We start from the raw sequence: 5,627 nt of genomic DNA, 5'->3' as shown, positions 1-5,627 counted from the left end.
GACCCACTACTCTAGACTTTTGGACCATTAACGAAACTATACATACAATCCTTAATAGAACTTACATTTTTGCAAAAATACCATAATTTTATTAAGTAACTTGTAAAAATAAGAGTTACTTACAAAATAAATAAGAAGGATATGGGATCCCATTGTCTTTAAAAACAAAACATGATTTAAAATAAAAAGATATTACATAAATAGTGCGGAAAATACATGTAAAAAGACATAAAACGAAACTACATCCTCGAATCGAATAACACTCGGCTCCTTGACTCCATTCACCATCGATACACATTCTCTAGCGTCCACGAATCTTACCGCCTCTTAAAACTACTTTCCTGCACATAAAACAAAAAGGAATGAGCCTAATGCCCAGTAAGGAAAATCTAACACATAGTCATAAACATAAATTTCGTAATAAACATAAAGATATATCATAACACTTATTACATACACCTATTATAATGGCCATTATTACTTGGGGTCCCATAGACTAAACAAGTCATATGCCCATGGGGTTAGTGGGGTCCTACTAGCTAAGTAGGTCATATGCCCATAACCCATTTGGGGTCTTGTTAGTTATATGGGTCATATGCCCAAGCCTACAAACATATATACATTCATAACGCATTTAATAACATAAAACATAAGATAACATAAACATATAACATATTGATTCTAGCCTATTTTCCTTACCAAAGTTACCGGGATATGTGGACTGAGTTGGGACTTTTGGAACACTCCTAAAACCATATATAAAGGGTGAGTAGATTTGAAGAAAAGAGATGAAATGAAAGGGATGGAAAGACTAAACCATTGAAAGTCACACTTACCAAAACTTATGTGCTCAAGAATTTAGATTTCCTAACCAAAATAAGAATGAGGTTAGGAGACTGAGTAGAAGACTAAGAGAAGGAAACATAACATAAAACAAATGAACTAGAGTTTTGGTTTACCTCAAAGACTTGTAAGACCAATCTACACCACAACTGAAATACTATAGAACCTTACTTCCCAAAGTGTTTGATAAGCTTAAGATGATTAAGCTTATGATTTCCCCACCCAAGTGTTTAACTCTCACACTCTCCTAGCACTTGCAGCTTCTGAACTTAGAGTAAAAGGTGAATAATGGCTGGGTACTAGGTTCTATTTATAGAGTTTGGGAATGAAGGAATCTTAATTTTACTTGAATAAAAATAATAGCTTTTTAGGTGAAATTAATTTGAATAATCGTTTAGCAGAGGCTGAAGACTCGTTCAAAAGATGCTGGACTTATGAAGAAGTTGAATGGCTGAAAGGAAAAAGAATTCAAGAACATTTGAATTATGCTGAAGGAGGCGATATATCGCCCCCTGTAGGCGATATATCGCCTGGGCCAGTATGCCCGAGGCGACCGTGCATCGTTTCGTGTTTTCCGTATTTACGTGCTGCGATATATCGGCACACGCTGAATATTTAAACACGAAATTACACATTTTTAGCTAAGTTTGAATGGAGTAAACAACCTTGACTAAGCCCTCAATGTATTCAAAGCTGCTGACTGACCTTATAACATTCAAACTTTACTCCTTATTAAATTTAATCCTCAAAATACTTAATTCTTAATCATCCATTCATAACATGTGCTTAAAATCCTATTGGTCCTCATCTAAACCATATAGTATAACAAATATTATCCTTAATATCAGTCATATAATCAAACCTTAGGTTAACATTAATATTCTTATACTATAGGTTAAACTTAGAAAATCTATAAGTACTACTATGAGTGTCCAAATAATTCCCGGTCTGAACCAAAAATCCACAGTTACAAAGATAATACTATACATACTATAATACTACTATCTATCTTAGCTAAGTAAAGCTCTTGGACTCTACATGTAGTATCATAAGGAAGAATAAATTGTCATTTTCTTTTTCTTGTGTTATGGTTTTGATTGCTGGAGTCTTTTTTTGTGCATGTCATCCTTGCCCAGGGGCCATGCTAATCTTCTTTGTATCATTCCAATTTTATCAGATGTCCACGAAGGGGTGATTGCTGGAGTCTTGCTAATTGGAAATCAATTTAGTGCATATATTTTACCAGTTTTATATTTCATAACTAGAGCGCATTAAGATTTGAGAACAAGGAAACAATTATGTTCAAGTTTTGTGAAAGTTTCAGAATGTCACATAATATATTTAAATAGAGACTGTGCATATTCTTAATTTTCTTTCATTTTCTCTCTTTCGTATCTCTCACAATGATAATAGTAAGGCACATTGTTAAGATGCATTCATGTTGTATGCATCTTATGGAAAATATATAACTCTACTTTTTCTTCACCTTAGAGCGTAAAGAACAAATAGAGAAGGCAGAGGAGAAGGAATGCTTACAGAAAGAAAATGAAGAGAGAGAGAAGAAAGAAGTTGCGGAGAAAAAAAAACATGAGGATGAAGCTAAGTATTAAAATGTTGAAGGTGTAGAGAAACCAAACCATGAAACCAAAACCAATAGTGCATATGATAAAAAGATAGGCCTCATAGATGATTCTCCTTCGAATCAGGTTATGATAGTTTTTTTTTTGTGTTGTTTTTATCTTAATTGTCATTTCCTTTACTAATCTGTTGTTACAAGGTGGAACTTGTTTCTTTTGGAATTTGTGGCCCTTTAGTAATTCTTGCTATTGTGGATTTTCTTCCTGCACTGCAACAATAACATTTAGAATATTTTTTTGCTTGAAATTGGTCTGTTATTATAAGCACTATGAATTTCTTTTGTAAATATTCTCACTGCCTTTACTTCTCACATTTGCCACTGTTAATAGGATGCTATGGACGTCCATGACAGTTTAGCTGCTAAAGCTGAACATTGTGATGCTTCCAGAAAGGAAAGGTCCTCAGTTCAAGGTGTAGGACAGGTAATTAATAGATTAAACTTTTTAATATGCATCTTCTGAACTGCTGCTTCATTGCTTGTATATTAGATTATTGCGTGATTCCAAACATGTTTCACGTAATTAGAAATTGATTGTAGTTTTACTTTCATATATTTTAAAGATTTTTATTAGATTTTATCTAAGTTTGAATTATAAAAAAATTGTTTCCTAGTTGAGTTAAGACTTCTTATTTATAGCTATCTGTCAAATATTTTTGTACTTAGTTATAAAAGTATCCTTTTCACTTTTGTACTTATTCAAGAAAAGTAACATTTTTCAATACAAATGTTTTATTTTCTTTAGGACTATAGAATATACCACCTATGGTCTCTTTGAAATATCTCAGAAACATGCATAATTCAATAGAAGATTCAAGCTTTCTAGAATTTCCTTTTAGCACGTGTGCTAGAAACCCCCAAATATGAAAATGGTGTAAACTAGGTATAGTACCATTCCTTAATTCCAACGGTGTCTTCTTGATAGACATGGATGGAACGAAATTCTATATGTACATTGTTTATTGAATGGCATAGCCCTAGAATGACAGTGGCAATGATGAGTTATGTAACGTCCAAGTTTTTAAAGACTCGATAATGTAGAAATATAAACATTTCCATTTAACGAAATATCTCAAAATCCCGTATAAGAAAACTTTTTAAAGTCGTATGGCCATACTAATATTTAATTCAAACATAGTTTATGAAAAGTAAAATGATCCTTGTTTAGGAAAATAAAACAGCTTCCCAAAAGGTCGATCCACATGTACATCCACAAAGTAGACTCCAATGCTTATTTCTCTGCTTTGCCCTTGTTCTTACCTACAACATGGAACAACTAGGTAAGTGAAAACACTTTGTAATTTCAACTTTAAAACAAAAGTATGTAGAGAAGACAGGTGGTCACTAACCACTGATAACAATAGCTAAACAAAATTAGGGTTTAGGATCCATCGATACCCTAATCAATCAATTTCAAGAACGCAAAAGCATCCTAGAAAACTTATGGTTACGCCTGATATGCAATGGCAAACTATTTCAGATAAACAGATAAATCCCTACACTTAGAAAATCCCAGAGCAAACATATATAATATATCACTATATAATTCAAGACCAACACTCGACAATTTCTGACAATTCGGGCGTACTACGCCCTCCAACATATTTGCTAATCAATAGGGGAGAACCGAGTCTCAACACTAAGACCTAGCCAATAAATATCCCCATCAAGGGTAACTATAGAGTTACCTAGGGCATTGCTACTTATCCAAAAGTAGTTCCCTCACAAGGGTAACCATCAAGTTAACTAGGATATTGCTACTATTCAAGAGTGTAATCAAACTTACACGGGTTTACAGAGACTTCTGTGTTAATCAGTGGTACTAGTGAGCAGTTACCCCTAGGGTGTTCAACCTCACTTAAACTTGGCAAACCCTAGTTTCTCTAGGCACTCTCACTGAATGGCCAATGTTCATGGCTGCTATTCCGGAATGACTTATCAGAGCACTTGTGTTCAATGATTAAGTAAGAATGAGGGCCCCTACGTCCCATTCATTTTGGCGACCCTAGGTTTAAACCAGCAATCCTCTCCTCTTGGCCACCCGTCATGGTAGGGAATTGGACTTAATAAATCAAACAAGCAGTGTGATGGGGATCAGCCGTCTAGGATATGACGGATATCTACCAATCATATTTTCTGAGTCAGAACCAACTAGAGTAACGTTTCTATGCAAAATTTCTATGACAGTGTATGCATGTGCATGTGTCTCTATACTAACATACATTACACCAATCGTTTCGTGTTGTAGCCACACAATAGAAGTTGACTTACTTGGAGTCCTTAGCTTGTAGCAGGATTTCACCCTTAACCGTATAGTCCAGTTATGCTTAGCCAATACTGTAATTATCCATACAATATACTCAAATTAATTATGGCACTCATAATTCATTATTATTATTTTGGGCAGTTTGGTCATTTTCAAAATCATCTGTAAGGATTAAAGATCCTTATTTTGTTTTAAACCCATTCAAGAAATTCATATACAAAAGTTTGAGACTAAACCCTAAATCTCGGGGAGACCTATCCTATGATCTCAATACCTAGGCCCGGTTATCGCAAAATTATTTCCCATAATATGCTAAAAATCTTATTCTTTAAAAGTTCCGCTATTAATCCGTATTTTCAACAAGTAAGTTAAATATATAAAAGATTTTTGCCGGAATTATATTTAGAAATAAATAAGTTAATTCCTCAATTATTTTCTAGAAATTTATATCTTAATTTTCCTTTTATTTTTCTTGAGGATTTAATCTCTAAAAACCATTTTAAGAAAATACCCAAATTTTAACTTAATTAGGAAAACCATTAATAATTGCTTATCTTGACTAGTTAATTCTCTTAAGTCAATTAATCAAATTTAAAGAAATAATTTACTTAATTATTTTCTCAAAATATAGGGTTTTAAACCCTCTTTTAATTTATTAAATTTATTAATAAATAATATATTTTATTTTTAGAAAGAATAAAAATAATTCTCACTACGTGTATAAACCTCATTTTTCACATTTTTAACTACATACTTTGTTAGGTCATAACATGCAATTTACTTACCCAATTGTTACCAAAATTTCTCACTTCAATCTTTAATATGCCATTTAGGGCTCTACAAAATATTATGTCAAAAGGAACATTTTTGGTTGGTGAAAAC

The 5,627-nt window shown here is 32.9% G+C and overlaps 1 non-coding gene across 1 annotated transcript; it reads right to left on the bottom strand.

The window, feature by feature from the left end:
* Positions 1 to 1,935: 1,935 nt before the first annotated feature.
* On the bottom strand, positions 1,936 to 2,036 carry LOC133787225 (U6 spliceosomal RNA). The gene has a single exon (XR_009872258.1). It is a non-coding gene; the product is annotated as a U6 spliceosomal RNA (small nuclear RNA).
* Positions 2,037 to 5,627: the final 3,591 nt, after the last annotated feature.

This window comes from Humulus lupulus, chromosome 6 (assembly GCF_963169125.1).
Source record: "Humulus lupulus chromosome 6, drHumLupu1.1, whole genome shotgun sequence".
In the NCBI taxonomy this organism is placed as follows: domain Eukaryota; kingdom Viridiplantae; phylum Streptophyta; class Magnoliopsida; order Rosales; family Cannabaceae; genus Humulus; species Humulus lupulus.
This window is presented reverse-complemented; position numbering and strand designations above follow the sequence as displayed.